We start from the raw sequence: 17,906 nt of genomic DNA on the forward strand, positions 1-17,906 counted from the left end.
TGTGGATGTCCTATATTTAATCAAATATCTGCAAGCACATGAATTACAAAAAGGAGGTACTCATTCAAAGTTTTGCCTTCTATATTTAGGTAACAGTAAGGACAAATGATACTCAAAGGGAAAAAATTGCTTTACCAGTAAGATATACAAAAGATTAACATGGGTGGATGTTAGTGAACAAAGATCAGTGTGGTTCTGAGATGCAGTGTTAGAGATATTTAAAAGCCATAGCAACAAGCTTGGAATTTATTTTAAGAATATAGGAATGCTATTACAGGTTTTTAAAAGAGAATGTAGTCGATTGAAGAGAGGCAAGATTGGAAGTAATGAGACCAGTTAAGAGACTATTGCAGTAAGTGGCAGCAAATTTCCGTTTAGGGTCCTGGTTGGGCCAGAGATTTAACTGACATAAGACAGATCAACAGAAGAAAATTACACATTTAATACAAGTTTTGCATGGCATGGGAGACATCATAAGAAAATGAAGACCCAAAAAAGTAGATAGAGTCAGTAACTTAAATACTGAATTGGATAAAAAATGGTAAGTTGTTAAGAAGCAGCTCAATTCTGGAGGATGCTTAAAAGGTAAGTTATTTTAAGAAATCTATACATATCTATAAGAAATCTTGCTCCTAAATTTTGTCCTTGAGAATAAATTCACGTGGTAATTTCATCTTCTTCTCTGAAGAAACAAAACAAAGTTCAGCGTGAAGTTTTTGCACCTGCTGTTTTTCATAGGTCTTTAACTTAAATAGTCAATATGCCAGAGAGACAGATTTCCAACTCCTTTAACAGTATAAAAGGTGATAGATAATAGGTCTCAGTGTAGTTTATATGCAGAGATATAGATATGAATTTGTAAAACATAAATATATATCCAAAATGTATTACACTAAATATATACATGATTTATATATTTGTATATTGTATATTATATACTATAATTATAATTTGTATATATACACATTCAATATATTTATATGTATAATTTATATAACATGTACAAATTGGTGTAATTGGAATATATGCTGTGGCTAGAGGTAAGTTTCACAGGATCTTTGGGTGTCACTTTGCCAACTGGAAACCTCTATGGCTGGTGGCACCTCTGCTTGAGTTTTGCTTGCACCTGCTGGTATTCTGCTAGCTTGGACTGGCATGCTGTGCTTGGCTCATGCTACCAGCTTGGATCCCATGCCCATCAAGGGTGAGCCAGGCACTGATTGGTGAGGGTTGTGTGAGCTAATGCAGGGTCTGGCCACTGCTCACAGCCAATTATGCCAGCTGGTGGGCAGATCCTGGTGCTGACACAGGCGCTGGCTCTGTGTGAGACTGCAGCTGGACCAGGCGTACCACAAGTGGCTTCCACTGTGAGCCCCAGCATCTGAAGGAGGGGAATATGGTGGCACCCAAAAACTCAGAGATGCCAGCAACTGCCAAGCCCCAAGGAGCAGGGGATGTGTGCTATAGCTCCCTCATTTCCACTGCCCACAGCTTGGTGAATGAGGATGTGTTAACAGCTCTTTCAGTCCCATTGCCAACTGTAGCCCACGGATCCTGGGCTGGTCCAGCAAGGCTGCCACTTCACGTCACGTGGGAATGCCTCCTGATGCAGGCAGAACATGGGAGGGCTATAGGTGTTACAGCTCTGGCTCAGGGAATCCTGAGGTCTGGGCCTCCAGAAGGGTTACCGCTCTTCACTCCAACAGTCTGGTGAATGGGAGCAGGTCACTGTCTTCAGCTTGGCAAGCTAGGCAGGAAAGTGTTATAGCCCTTTCCGAACCACAGTTTGGCAGGTCCCCAGTTCTTGTCCAGTGTCCAGGAAGAATGAGGTTATGTGAACAACTGAAGGGTGAGCAAGGTGGAGATGGTTTTATTGAGGGGCAGAACAGCTCTCAGCAGAGAGAAGACACAACGTGGGTAGCTCCTCCTTATAGGCATGTGGTCCCAAGCTGTGTCTGAGTTTGGCTGCATCTGGGGTTTTTATGGGCTCCAAATGGAGGAAGTGCATGCTGATTGGTCCATGGGTGGGCCCAGAAAAAGCATCATCCCACCGGCTGAAAGGCATCAAGGAAGTTCTCACTTGGGGTAGTGGACTCCACCTGGAACTGGCAGCAGGTTTTTCAGGCCTGGGGCTATTCCTGGCTTGAAGGGTGGGACTCACCAGGGATCTCCACTTATCTGCCCAGGAATTTGCCTGCCTCTTGCCACTATCAATTGGGCTTAGAGGTGTACTGTATATTGAATGTTAAAGAAAGTGAAAAATCAATGATGACTTAAGTTTTTGGCTTTAGCAGTTGGGTGAATGGCGGTGCCCTTTGCTAGGATGGGAATATCCAGGTAAGAAATGTTTGGGAAGACATTGAGAAGTCGCAAGGTCTTTTTTATCTACATTTAGTTTGATAGATTTCTAAGAAATCAGGTTGATATTTTGAGTAGAATTTTGGTTATACCAATAAAAATTTCAGTTTACCAACCAGAGCTAGAAATAAACACTTAGAAATATTTGGCAAATAAGAGTGTTTTTAGACCATATGTTTAGATTAAATCTCTTGAGTGGAGTGAGAACTGCAGTAAAAAGAGAAGAGGATTTAAAGCCGAAAGCTGAAGTTTTCCAAAATTGAGAAATTGCATAGAAAAGGAGCACAAACCTTTGAAAGTCACATTTGAAGTGGGAGGAAAACTGGGCAAATGAATAAATGTGTCAAAAATAGATGTGATGTTAAATTATAAAGTAGCTTAATTATTTAATAAGTATTAAGTAATCCTGATGGAACAAACTGATCAAGTCAAGGAATGGGGACAGAAGCACAATTAAGTTGTTTATCCCGTTGAACATTGCATTTTAATATATTTTTCATCAAGGTATTCTCTTTCTTCTGAATTTAAAGTATTGGGGAGGACACATAGGGAAGATGTAGTGAGAACAGTGTTACTAATGCATTCTAAAAATCACTGTTATAGGTGCATACACATCCTGCTTATAAATGACACATTTGTTTTATAAACATGAGGCATGTAATTAATACCTAGTATCTTTTATTTCCAGCTTCATCCATGTCCCTACAAAGGACACAAACTCATCATTTTTTATGGCTGCATAGTATTCCATGGTGTATATGTGCCACATTTTCTTAATCCAGTCTATCGTTGTTGGACATTTGGGTTGGTTCCAACTCTTTGCTATTGTGAATAGTGCCGCAATAAACATACGTGTGCATGTGTCTTTATAGCAGCATGATTTATAGTCCTTTGGGTATATACCCAGTAATGGGATGGCTGGGTCAAATGGTATTTCTAGTTCGAGATCCCTGAGGAATCGCCACACTGACTTCCACAATGGTTGAACTAGTTTACAGTTCCACCAACAGTGTAAAAATGTTCCTATTTCTCCACATCCTCTCCAGCACCTGTTGTTTCCTGATTTTTTAATGATGGCCATTCTAACTGGTGTGAGATGGTATCTCACTGTGGTTTTGATTTGCATTTCTCTGATGGCCAGTGATGAGGAGCATTTCTTCATGTGAACATCATTCTCAGTAAACTATCGCAAGGACAAAAAGCCAAACACCGCATGTTCTCACTCATAGGTGGGAATTGAACAATGAGAACTCATGGACACAGGAAGGGGAACATCACGCTCCGGGGACTGTTGTGGGGTGGGGGGAGGGGGGAGGGACAGCATTAGGAGATACACCTAATGCTAAATGACGAGTTAATGGGTGCAGGAAATCAACATGGCACATGGATACATATGTAACAAACCTGCACATTGTGCACATGTACCCTAAAACCCTAAAGTATAAAAAAAAAAAAAAAAAAAAACAGTTATCATCTGCTAAAAATGGAGTCAATTATACTGTTTGTGGCAGCAACAGTTTTAATAGCACCTTGAATCTGGAAGTCATGTTTTAGGCTGTGGGAATAAATGTAAGCTTTATCATCAAAAAAAAAAAAAAAATCTTTTATTGATAGATGGCGTTTATACCAATAAGAAGGAAAACGTTTATTGTAAGGGAAAAAATAGAGATGAGAAGGTGAAAATGAAATAAAATATTACCAGTGTAGATAGTATTCATAAGTCACCACTGAGCTGAGAAATTGAAACAAGGTTTTATGTTTTATCCTAATATCCCAGATTCTTGCTGTGTCCAGAAAATTCCCATCCATAGTTACAATTTTAGAGTAGCTGTATTTGGACAGAATGTGTATTTTGCCATCCCTGCATGTAACATACAATGTGTCATCTTGTAGGAGAAGAGGTCCTACAGTTAGACTAGGAGGTGTTGGTTATGTTAAATGGACCAGGAGAGGATATTGGATCTTTTTGCATTTCCTGATAATTGAATAATTTATATAGTATTTCTTACTTAGTTCTTTGTCTTCGATCTATGTCTTGGTCATTTTTATAACCTCTTTATCTGACAGTTTAAAACTTCTATGTTAATGCTGCATATTTAATGATCTTTTATCTTTAGCTACTGTGGCTCACCATATAGTATTTTTTCTTGCCATTTTTCTATTATATACAGCCAGCTGGGCCTGTCAATTTCCATTACTTAATTAGAAGAGTTTCATTCTTAACCAAACACTATTCCTTATATCATGAAATAACATTATTACCTCACATGCTTCTTTTCCTTCTAACTGACCATTCTCATGACCCTCTTTATTATTTATTTCATTCTAACTCACCATTCTCATCACCCTCTTTATATTAAGACCCTCTTTAGAAATAAAATTATAGTATATTTAAACTTTGATTTTCCCTATTAAACACATGTGGCTTAAAACTTGGCAATTATTGGAAACATAGATTACAAGTGGACAAATTTTTTTCTAATTTAGTGGTGTCAGAAGCTAGCAAATAAGCAATTATCCTAAAGACACTTACAAATACTGTTGATGGAAACATTTAAAAAAATTGGTGAAAAAAATTGGAATATGCATTGTTCTAACACAGCAGTGATAAACCTGTATATTATTCAAATATAAATTCTACCAAAAATGATATAAAACTAAAGTTTTCAGAGAATTATGTTTTAAAAGTCAGTTCTGATTATATATTTGAAAATTGTTTTAAAAATTGATTTCCTTATCTTTTTTTCAATATCTTCTATATCCCATTGACATTTTCCTTAAGTATATCAAGTCATTTTTTTCCCCTTTATTTACCCTTAACTAATTTTAAAGTTGTAAGACTGAAAACTTTTTAAGAAAAGTCAAACAGGTATATGAGACTTAGAGGAGGATAAAAATGAGATAATTTGAAAACAGAAAACTTTTTATAATGCCTTCTAAAAACTCTTTTCTAGCCTTTGTGAATCATGGTTAGTAGATTTCACTTTGTTTTCTATTAGTAGGAACTAAATTCACTTCTCAAATCTTTGAGTGAATCTCACAGGAGCTTAAATAAAAATATTTTATCTGCAGCAGAATACTAACTATGGTGACTAATTTCATAGTAAGCTCAGCTTTTTAAATGGCATGATGTTTTCAATAAAGTTATGAATTTTACAATGTGAACTGTTATATCTTATTTTAACAAATTAATTCCTTTAGGATTATCATGTGGAAAAAGTACATGAATAGTAATGGTATTCTGACATAAATGACACATTTAAATTTTAAATCTTACCCCTATGGTATACTTCTTCCAGGAAGAGTAAATAAGAAATGTTATATATTTAGAGAGCAAAAAGTATTTATTTATTTATGTAATTTTTTTTACTTTCCAAAATAACTGTGGCATTTTACAGGTAATCAATAAAGCATAAGAAAAATATAACCACATATGTAATAATATCGGGGAAATTTAAAAAATAAAGCACAAGACAAAAATAGGAATTAATGATATTTCTTCAAGTTGCTATAGTTTTGCCTAGTATTTACCTTTTTTCTTATTATTACTAAGGGATCTATAAAATGAAATTCAAAATTCATTTTGTCAATAAAGCCTTATTAAATGTTAGCATTTTCTAAGCTCCCAATCAATTAATTAGTGTTAACATAGTTATTTATTTATCATTAGAAACTCCATTTCCTCTGTGAATATAATAAGAATTATCTTGAATAGAAGAGAAAACATATACACCTAACCAAGGTAAACTCTTTGGCTTCTTGTGCTGAAAATGACATTGCAACTAAAAATTATTTTCATGAAATGTTTTTAATGATATAAATAAAACAAAACTCTTTTTAGAACTCCAGTAAATTTGAGATTAGGTAAGACTGAGGTTGAAAGTCAGCACTCAGTAGACAAACAAGGGAAAGTTGCTAAACTTTTTCCAGTATCATTTTTTACTGAATAGAATAAAAATATTAATACTGAAATACATTGAGAGTTTCACCATTTTCCAGGTGATAATCTTTAGGGAGAACTGTTGTGGATCTAGTTTGCTCTATTCAGTGTAACCAGAAAAATGCCTGTAATGGATTTCCCAGTCCAGATTATCTATCCCAATCCTTTCTTGGTTCACAGATCACACTCAACACATTTTTATTACTTTAGCAAGACAGTTGACTACTAAGCAATTCTAATAAACTTAATAAAGTTCTCAGGCAGGCATCACTCCTAAGTGACCAAAATAAATATTTTATTTTTTATTTCCCTAGAGGCAGACCCTGATTTATTAATTTGGGTATAAGTAATTTGTTAGAAAGAGGATATTGGGTAGCACGGTAAGGTCAAGGGAAAGTGATAGAGGGAAGGGATAGAAATCAATAAAGGGAACACTAGTGAGCATTTTCCACTTGAGGGTAACTGGGACTTGATTTTTCTGAGACTATGTAGAATGTAACTTAGAGCTATCCCTCTGAGGGAACAGAGAGTGAGATAGTTGTTTAGCAACTATTTCATCATTTGAAAGTTTCCCAAGGAATATCAACTTTCTAAAAATGTTGACCTGCTATGCATGGTTCAAATTGACAATAGTAGCTAGAAATTGCTCTCAGGCAGAGACACAGAGAGCTTTATGGTAACTCTGCAGGTGACCTTCAGATTAGGTCAAAGGGATGTAAGTGGGACACACACAGTGTTTCCTCTGATTATGATTTATACAATTCAGATCCATTTGCACAACATATTTGGTCCATTATGAACTCTCAATAATTCTCAAAGTTGGCAATGAGTTATAATTATTAAAAAGAAAAAAAGCAAGAAAAAGACTTCCCAAAGCACAAAGGACAGTTAATAGCACAAGATACAGTACTCACTGCTATAGTTGGTCTTAATGTCATAATTAAAATTAATGACCACTGTCTCTACTATCCTTCTTAAATTGTTTTCACCTATGCTACTGGGACCTTGTATAGCTACCATCCCTTCTTCCATGGCTTACAAGTTTATGAACCCACTTTGAGACAAGAGGTCTTTTTATTTCCACTGAAAAAGATATCCTGTCACATGGTTGCTTTGAGACTCCTTGGCTTGGTATTAATGAGAGAGTCAAAGCCCTCCAAACTCTGTGCACATTTCTTAAATATACATCTGATATGGTTTAGCTGTGTCCCCACTCAAATCTCATCTTGAATTGTAGCTCCCATAATTCTCATGTGTTGTGGGAGAGACCCAGTGGGAGATATGTGAATCACGGGGGTGCTTCCCCCAGACTGTTCTTGTGGTAGTGAATAAGTTTCATGAGATCTTATTGTTTTATAAGGGGAAACCCCTTTTGCTCAGTTTTCATTCTATCTTGTCTGCCACATGTAAGAAGGGCCTCTTGTCTTTCACCAAGATTGTGAGGCCTCCCCAGCCACGTGGAACTGTGAATCCATTAAACTTCCTTTTCTTCATAAATTACCCACTCTCAGGTATGTCTTTATCAGCAACATGAAAATGAACTAATACAGTAGTCTGCTTCCTCCCACCTCTTGATGTCTAATCTTCAAATATTATTTTTTTCAATCCCATCATTATGCAGTTAACCATATGCTAAAATCTCTACCCATAGGAGAATTTCACCTCACTGTTCTTTCAAGCCATTTTTAACTTTGTATCAAAAGAGCAAAATACATTTTGATAATCTCAAATTAGTTCTAAAGTTCAATGTTGATTTTATATCAAACAGCAATTTCTATTAAAATGAGACACTTTTGAAATTAGAATAATTTCTAATATAATACTGAATTTATTTTAAGAGACCATGATTCAACCCCTTGCTTAAAGCAATTAACATATACCTGAGGACCAAGAATGTACAATATCGTTTTTGCTCCAAACGTTGCTGAGAGGATAAAATCTAGTGTACTAATACATGATGAATTACACAGTGTAATGTTTATATAATTGCTTTACATAATGTGTAGTGCAATGGAAATGCAAGTTCTACTATTTCCAATTCTATTATTGTGGTATTATAATTATTTCTGCATGTTCCCTCTTGATTTATTTTTAGGAAAAGCTTCTACAATCATAAAAGCATACAAAATATTTCCTTAACTATTTCTGAATCTTCTCTTCTTTTTTTTTTTTTTTTTTTTTTTTTTTGAGATGAGTTTCGCTCTTGTTATCCAGGCTGGAGTGCAATGGCGCAATCTCAGCTCACAACAACCTCTACCTCCCAGGTTCAAGTGATTCACCTGCCTTGGCCTCCCGAATGCTGGGATTACAGGCGTATGACACCATGCCCAGCTAATTTTTTGTATTTTTAGTAGAGATGGGGTTTCACCATGTTGGTCAAGCTGGTCTAGAACTCATGACCTCAGGTGATCCACCCGCCTTGGCCTCCCAAAATGCTGGGATTATAGCCATGAGCCACCGCGCCTGGCCCTTTGAATCTTTTTAATTCAGCACTTATAGATTTAAAATTTTAAGTGATCATGAATATACAGATATCTTCATGCAAAAATATACAGTTTAGTTGACTAGAAACCTTCACTGGCATTTGGAATAAATATAATGGCATAGGTCACAACATTTTGTAGATGTAATTAGATATCAAAGAAGATTAAAATTAAATGTTCGGATACAGAGATTTTTATACTACCAATGCTATAGTGTTAGACATTCTCTCTTTATTTCTCTTATTTTGTCTCTTCAGTTTAACAATCAAATTGATTTATAAGTTTAGATAAAATTAGGATTTTAACCTCCTATGTGACATAAAATTCATCAGCTGTCTGGAGAAAATAAATCATAATAAGCCCCTTGTCTCATTGGACTCTGATATGACATGTATATGTGAACAAACATATCTGCGAAGAACAATTTTAAGGTTTCTGTTGCCATCACAATCATCTTAATCATCTTTATCAACACCATTATAAGCACTATCATCAAATGAAAATTATTTTAATCACTGAATACACCAAAACTCTAAGTCATAAGGAGGCAAGATATACATGGCCCAATGATATACCTTTGGTAGAAAATAAATTCTTTTGAAGGTTAAACTTTAGTGATGGACTGTTGAGATGGGCTGAGTTCATAGAGAGGTCAGACATAAGATGGACATTGAATATTAAAGAAGAATATAAAATTATTCTAATAATTTAGAATGAAAGCCTGTAGACAGAGGGCCTGTAGATGAAGGTCTGTAGACAGAAAATATGCAGAGAGTGGAGAATATTTATTCGATCAATTTAATAAAGGTACAAAGTTTATGCAGGAGAGTGCGATAATATTTGATACATAGAAAATGGAAATATATAGAATGACTTACATCTGGACAAATTATCTAGGACTTTATCCTATATTCGTGGGGAACTATCTATAAATATTTTAGTCTGCGGGTAATGACTATAGTCAAGTATAATCTGATAGCATTTTATAGACTTGATTGGATTGTAGTTGATTAAATAAACTGACACCATTGCAGTGTTACATAGTTCAGGGCCACGGAAAAGTAGATTCTCTACTATGAAAGTTGGACAATGTGCAAAATGAGATGGATAATTCCAGCAGAGAAAAGAAAACAATCTAAAAAATCAAAAGAAAATTTTAGAAATAAAAAACACATAATAGATATAAATAATATCAGCAATGGACTAATGCATAAACTTGACACAACTGAAGATGTAACCAGTGACTTTGAATATAAGTCAATGGAAATTACTGAAATAACATCAGATCGCTGAGAAAAAATATCAAATAATCTTATGAAACAGGACCCATGGAATGCCAGAGGAAAAGAGAGATAATACAGAACAGGAGAAATATTTAAGACTGATGATTGAGAAATTTCTGCAATTATTGATAAAGAGATCTATAAATTCAAGAAGCTCAGAGAACACCAAGCAGAAGAAATGTCAAACCAAACCAAATTAAGTAACAACAACAAAAGAAAAATAAGGCCCATAATATTTAAGCACCCGAAGACAAAAGATAAATGGGAAATCTTGAAGATATCTATATTAAATACATAGAAATAAAACTAACAATAAAAAAACATGCAATCCCAAAACACAATGGACTTTGATCTACAAAGTATGTCTCAACATTGAAAGAGAGACAAAGTCTTTCTCAGACAAAAAGCACTATGCTGTAAAAATTATTAAATAAATTTCTTCCAGTAGAGAAATATCAGATCAGACAGAAATATAAATCCATTAAATCAAAGAAGAATGTTGGAAAGATTTTTTTTCATTTTTAATTACTTATAGTTAACCATGTAAAGCAAAAATAATAGTAATATATTGTATAAAGCAGATAAAAAGTAATGTCATAACAAAATACAAAAATTGGGAGAGAGAAATAGAAAATATAATCTACAACTGAAAGTCCTTCCACTATACATGAAGTAGTAAAGTATTACTTGAGAATATAACATTTTTAATTAAAAATCTGTCTTGTAAAAATAGGGTAACCACTAAAGAATTAAATAATAATAAAAAGTGAGAAAAAATAAAAAACAATAAGAAAAGAAGCTGAAAAACAATAGGAAAAAATAACCAAACAAACAAATAGAAAACAGCAATATGGTACGTTTTAATTCAATTATAAAAATAATCACATTCAATGTGAGTGATGTGAATGGGCCTAAATTTGCAGTGCCTATGTAAGAAAGAGGCTTAGTTAAAACATCAGAAAACATTCGTCTTCTCCAGCTCTCCATGACCACAATAAAAGGTGTAAAATAAAAATAATAATGGAGTATAATATGGAGAGCTGCAGGAAATAAATTCTTTCTGGGAAGCAGTACAAAGGGAAGATGTAAAGTAAAGCATGGGGCCTAAAGCCAAGTGTGGAGTAGATATTGAGAAAATATGTCTTGCAAATGGGCCCATACAATACATGAAAGGAATTTCTGAAGGGTTCGAGCCTTCAACTTCACAAAGGGTAACTAGAGAAAAGATAAATCTCAAACTCAGCCCTATTCCTTACCAGACTAATGCAAAACCCCAAACTAAAGACTCAGAGAAAGGAAAGATGTGCTCATCCCTAACTACAACAAATATGTGACTCAGTATCTTCTGTGCTATATAACGTTCAGAATTCAATACAGCAATTACAAGGCATGCAAATACAAAAATTATAAGGCATGCAAAAAAACAAAAAACAGAAACAGTCTGAAGATGAAAAACAGTCCTCAGAACAACACTATGTGACACAGATGTTGGTACAGACAGTAAATTTAAAATAAATATGACCAATCTAATATAGGTTTTAATGGAAAAGCATTACAAGCAATATAAAATGTATATTTTAATAGATAGATGGAAACATTAAAATATAACAAACAGAAGTTGTAGAAATAAAAAGAATGCCTCTGACAGGTTCACCAGTAATCTCAACACAGCAAATAAAAGAATCAGTTAATGTGAAGGCAGGTCAGTAGAAAGTCAAACAAAAACAAAGGGAAAAAAGTATTAAATAACAGGTAAAATCATACAAGATATACGAGACAATACCAAACATTTATAATCAGAATCCCATAAAAAGGGGGAAAAGAGAAAGGAGCAAAAGAAATTTTGAAGAAATAATGGCAAAGGATTTTTCAATATTAGTGACAAAATACCCAACACAATCAAAGATAAGTATTACAGCAGAATTCTTAGCAGAACTCACGCCAGCAAAAAAGATAGTGCAGTGATATTTTCAATGTGCTAAAAGAAAAATATCCATACTTTGTTAAAAAATACATTTGAAAATAGAAATATATAAATCCACAATATAGTATACATTTAGATTTCAACACTCCTCACTGAGTCATTGAAAAAAAAGAACATACAGGCAGAAAAGCATAAGGATATAGATGGCCTGAATAAGACTAATATATTTACAGAATAATCTACCAAACAACAGCAGAATGCAACATTCTTCTCAAGTGAACACAGCACATTCACTGCATTTCTCTCCATTTTTAAAGTATAGCTTATGTCTTTAAGTTAGTATTTTAAAAGTTGGGATTTTATTTTTCATTTGTTAACTTTATTGAATTTTTTAAATAATTTGTTTATATTGTAATACTATTTTGCAAGGAAAAAGAAAAAAAAACAAAACTTCTGATCCTTCAACCCAGATAGTTTGAAATGCTATTCACAACTTTTTTAAACATTATTTTTACTTTTGGAAAATTATATTTTTCATTGATTTGATTCACTAAAATAAAGATTATTGATATTAGCAACTGAGAATTTGAATTTTATCTTACAGCTTTATAACTGACATCTATTACATTTCCTAGCGATCAATTTTGTATCTGACATTTTAAGCAACATACTTGTAAAAGTTGTAAGACTCTTAGGGAAATATAACTCAATTAATTGTGGAAGAGGAAGGAAAAGGAAAATATACTTCATTAAAATTAGATCTATATTATATGCCCACTTAATGTCACAGAGACATATTAGGATAAAGAAAGATGAAATAAAATTTAAAAATTACACAAGTTTAGGGGTAATGAAGTACATTTAACTTTACAATAATATGTTGTAAAAAGTAATATTAAGTAACAGTGATTGAGAAATAAGACATAATATTATAAATACTTTAAAATAATTTGTAAATAAGTATCCAAGTCAGTTTCTACCTTTTTCACTTTAAATTCATATTCTAACATGAGCAGAGTCACCCTATGTGTAGTATTAGCCTTTAGATCAACTATTCATTTTCTCTTTTATCAGTACATGACGAGGTTATAGGTATTTAATAAAAGTTTCACAAGTCAATATACCATTATTGAGTTGGAATACCTGGATACTTAAGCTCTCCCTTGAACAATTTAAAAAGAAAGAGTTAAATAAAAAAATCGTTAGGAAAAAGTGGCATTTTTATCTAATGTTTCATAAAGAAAAATATGGACAAGACCATGAAAGGACAAGGGGTCTCTGACTAGAAGTAGCAAAAAAGTAAATGATAATTGATGTTAACTTTGAATGATGATTACAATATTCACAGACCAAGTTGATAGGAAATGAATACCAGAAAAAATAGATAATAGGTACAAAGACTTCGACAGTTTGAAGGACAAATATATTATCATTTGTTTAGAAAACTATATTAAATGCAATATTAAATGCTCTATATAACAATGTATATATAGAGCATTTAATATATTTATATTTTATTATTTACATATTCAAAATACTATTATACTATCAGAACTTAGTGACTATATATATGCCACTAGATATAAAATATATAAATATATTAATGTCACTAAGTTCTGATAGTATATTAGTATTTTTGCTATATTGTAAAATATTATCTTGCACTTTAGTTTTTCTATTGATTAAATAAAAATATACTCTCTCTATTTCAGAAATTTCTAATAAATTTCATGCAAAGGTTAATGTTATCCACAAATTTATTACTATTATTATTACTAATATTTTTGTATTGCCAATCAATTATACTATAATTCAGCAAACTACCATCTGCATATGTTCGAATTAGAAACCTCATAGTATTTAATGCTAGCTATTCTACCTGTTAAAGCTAGATGTTTCAAGGTTCTTTGTACAACGAAAGTTTATTACTTACTAAGCTCACAGCACATTGGAGTTTGTGGGTGGTTGGTGGGGAATACAAAAAGAGTGCTCTTCTACAGGCAGCTATTCACAAGATCTCTGCCAGCCTGCAATCTGTCATTATCATCACTTGGCTTTAAGGTTACTGTATTATGTTTTGCATTACTAGAAAGGAACACCAAGTGCTGGGTAATTTACAAAATAAAGAGGTTTATCTGGCTCATGGTAGTGTGGTTTATTAAGCAGGATACCAGCAACTGGTCAGTTTCTGGTGAGGCCTCAGGAAGCATTTACTCATAGCAGAAAGTGAAGGGGAAGCAGACACGTCACATGGCAAGAGGGAAAGGAAGAGGTACCAGGCTCTTTTAACAATCAAATTTCTTAGTAACTGAAAGAGTCAAAACTCACTCATTACTGTGAGGAGGGTCCCAAGCCATTCATGAGGGATTTGCCACATGATCCAAACACCTCCCACGAGGCCAACCTCCAACACTGGTTTCACCTTTCACATGAGATTTGGAGGAGACACACTTCCAAACTATCAGTTTCCCTGCTATCATCACAAGCCAATAATAATCCTGAAAGACACAATTGCAAACACCATACACCATAATCTCAAATATTGAAACATAAGAATATCAATATCCTCAAAGTCTAAATAAACTCAAAAATCACAATCCTAAAAAAAATCAAAATCTGAAAAATATAATTCTTGAAAAAATAGTTTCAAAATCATTTTATAAATATTTACTTACATTTTTAAAAGCAAATTTATTTGAGAAACATAAAATTATGACATTTCATAGGCCAATTTGAACAATAATATAGGCAATAATGATATAAGTATTTTTGCAAGCATAAGCACTAATTATACTAACGACAATCACATGTGTATACAAGTTACAAGCAGATGAAATGTATTCACAAAGAAATAGGTCAAGACCAAAATGTATAAGCACAAATCAGTATGGTTGGTAATAATGTACACTCATAACTCGTCATCTAAAATACTGTTAGGAACAACCTAAATCTTTGAGAAAATGGAATAAAAATCACAATGGGTCACCACTGCATATGCAGTAACCCAAAGAGTTGAGAGCTCAAGAAATTTCACCAATCCAGGTGCACAAAAAGAACATATCTTCATTTACTAAGGAAATGTCAATATTTTTACATGAAAACCAGAGAAGCAGACGATGTAACTCTCAGACTGTGGCTGTAAGCCTCAGGACCTGGGGACCTCTGGTGTAAGTCTTGGAGTACAAATGCTGAAAATCTTGGAGTTCTGATGTTCAAAGCAGCAAAAGAAAAGTCTACTCTAGTTGTCAGAGAGGGACCAGTTGCCTTTCTGTACCTGCTCTCTCTGGTTCCCCAGCTGATTACATGGTTTCCACCAATATTGAGGGCAAGTTTTCCTCGCCTTGTCCACTCAGACTCACTCACTAATCTCCTCTGGAACATTCTCACAGACACGTCCAGAATAATGCATTACCATTTTTGGGTATTCCTTAATTTTGTCAAGCTGACACTTAAAATTAAGGTCACAAATCTACTCCTTGTCAATTAGGAATCCATATACATCTCCTTAAGCCATACTTAATTTCTAAATAAAGACAATAACAAGGTAATAGTTCCACGATGCAACTATCCTATGATTATGCTTTTGGGGATTTTAGACATTAAGGATTTAGACTTAATGAATTTTGACAATTTATTATTTCAACATTTGGAATAACAGGGTTTGGGATTGTGATTTTGAGATTATGATCTAAATCCATTATTATCTGTCATAAATAATTTCATGGAGATTTTAGAGCTTAGAATAGTCATATATCATGTATATCCACATTCAAATGTTCAGAACTCTGTCACATGGTCCTGCCAGAGAGTCACGAAGTGTAGAAAATGTAGTTCTCTGTATGGTGAGGGGAAGAAGAAAATGGTTTTGTGAATGCCAATGCCCAACATTATCTTTGCCAGACAAAGTACCAATTAAGGTTGACATTTGAAAAAAGTTTGAACATCAATATATGATACAATTTCAGTGGATGAAACACTACATTTAAATTCCAAAAATTATTTTAATGTTAGATATAGCCGATTCACAAAGGTCATCAACATAATTTTTCTCCCATAGGTAAAATTTGATTTCATACAGTAATATATTGTTAACATTTCTCTTTCTTGTTCTGATTTTAAAAGTACAGGGATAATTTTGATTTTTAAAATCCTAGGGAACAAAGTGCTCAATTATAATATTTGCAAAAGATAAACACAGTTTAATATTAATTGGAAACAATGAATACACCATAAATTATTTTATTCAATAAGGCTTTGTAATTTTAATTTGTTTCAGAAAATCTTCCAGATTGACACAGAAACGAGAATGAAATATCACCTCTCAAGTGAGAATTCAAAAGGCTGATGTAAATGAGGAGAAGAATTTCAAGCTAGTAAATCTTGGGTGATTAACTTCAAGAAGCAAGCCTATAACAAGGTGAGACTCTGAGGATAACAGTAAACTAATGAATTCATTGGGTCATCACGAATCATCTTTGATCTAAAATTAACATTTATATGTACTACGCAAAAGCTCATTTTATTAGAATATTTATAAGCACTAGGATATTTACATATTAAGTTATGTTTTTAGGATCCTCCTGGGATTGCCATATGTTCAATAAATAGACCTGCTTTGTTCTCTCTCTCTCTTTCACTGTCAATCTCTCTTTGTCTGTCTCTTTCACTCTCCGTATCTCTCTCTCTGAGAAAGCAGCTGGTCTTTCTCCTGTAAAACTGCTCTCAGTTCACACTAAGAGTTGCTGATCAACACATTTAATGATGCATTTGACATTATTTCACAGAACACTGATTATGTGATGACTTTGGATAGTGTTGACATCAGTGTAAGCAGTTAAAAGCCAAAAATAAGTTAGTATGTTCTGTTAATTATTTAGAATGTTTGATAGCTCTGATCAAACATTTTATGTCAGTTCTAGTACTAGAATAGGGTAGTTATAGTAATTCCATGTAAAATAAATACCCTAATATCCCAGTAATTAAACAGTAAAGGATTTTTGGTAAACCTCACCTAAAAAGTAATCTTATATATCAATTTATTCTTAGAAAGATGATTTTTTAATTTTTTCCAAGGCCATTAATTTCAGGAGTCCATTTTCATATAAACTGTAGTTTTAAATAAATTCATTTTTACTTATAATTTAAATTGTTTATAGTCAGTAACAGGATATTCAACTGTAATTAATATGAATAGTCATAGTGTAGTTTTTGTGATATTGAAATAACTGATTTTCTGCTTGAATATAGAGCAGCCAGGGAGGTTTTTATGTTACTTTCAGAATAAAAAGTGTGAATGTTATTGGTTGTAAATATGGCAACTTGAATACGTCACAGTGATTCAATTGAACTCCCAAGTACAGCATTTTTTCTTAAGCAGTGATGTATCAGTGAATGCCTTACATCCCTTTAGAATGAAAAAGAAAAAAAAAATTAAAAACCTCTCCCATTATAAAGAGAAAATTTGGCCAGGTGCTTTGGCTCATGCCTGTAATCCCAGCACTTTGGGAGGCCGAGGCAGGCAGATCATTTGAGGTCAAGAGTTCGCGACCAGCCTGGCCAACAGAGTGAAACTCCGTCTCTACTAAAAATACAAAAATTGGCTGGGTGTAACAGCGTGCACCTGTAGTCCCAGCTAACCGGGAGGATGAGGTAGGAGAATCCCTTGAACCAGGGAGGCAGAGGTTGCAGCAAGCCAAGATCGTGCCACTGCACTCCAGCCTAGGTGACAGAGCCAGACTCCATCTCAAACAAAAATAAGTAAAATAAATAAATAAATAAACAAACAAAGAGGAAATTTATTTTAAAGGCTTTACTTCCAACAATATTGCTCAGTGTTAGAATTTCAGCCAGTGAGTAGCAAACACTGGTATTTAATAGGATAATTCAATACTTAAAGAAATAAAGACTTCTAGAATCTT

The 17,906-nt window shown here is 33.6% G+C and overlaps 1 long non-coding RNA gene across 2 annotated transcripts in view; it reads left to right on the forward strand.

The window, feature by feature from the left end:
* Positions 1-17,906, forward strand: part of LOC129492323 (uncharacterized) — a 126,241-nt gene that overhangs the window by 107,425 nt on the left and 910 nt on the right. For both annotated transcript variants that reach the window (XR_008660789.1, XR_008660788.1), the window contains one exon: positions 16,265-16,405. This is a non-coding gene — a long non-coding RNA (uncharacterized lncRNA). The remainder of the gene's footprint in view (positions 1-16,264; positions 16,406-17,906) is intronic.

The sequence above is a fragment of the Symphalangus syndactylus genome, chromosome 10, assembly GCF_028878055.3.
Source record: "Symphalangus syndactylus isolate Jambi chromosome 10, NHGRI_mSymSyn1-v2.1_pri, whole genome shotgun sequence".
NCBI classification, from domain to species: Eukaryota; Metazoa; Chordata; class Mammalia; order Primates; family Hylobatidae; genus Symphalangus; species Symphalangus syndactylus.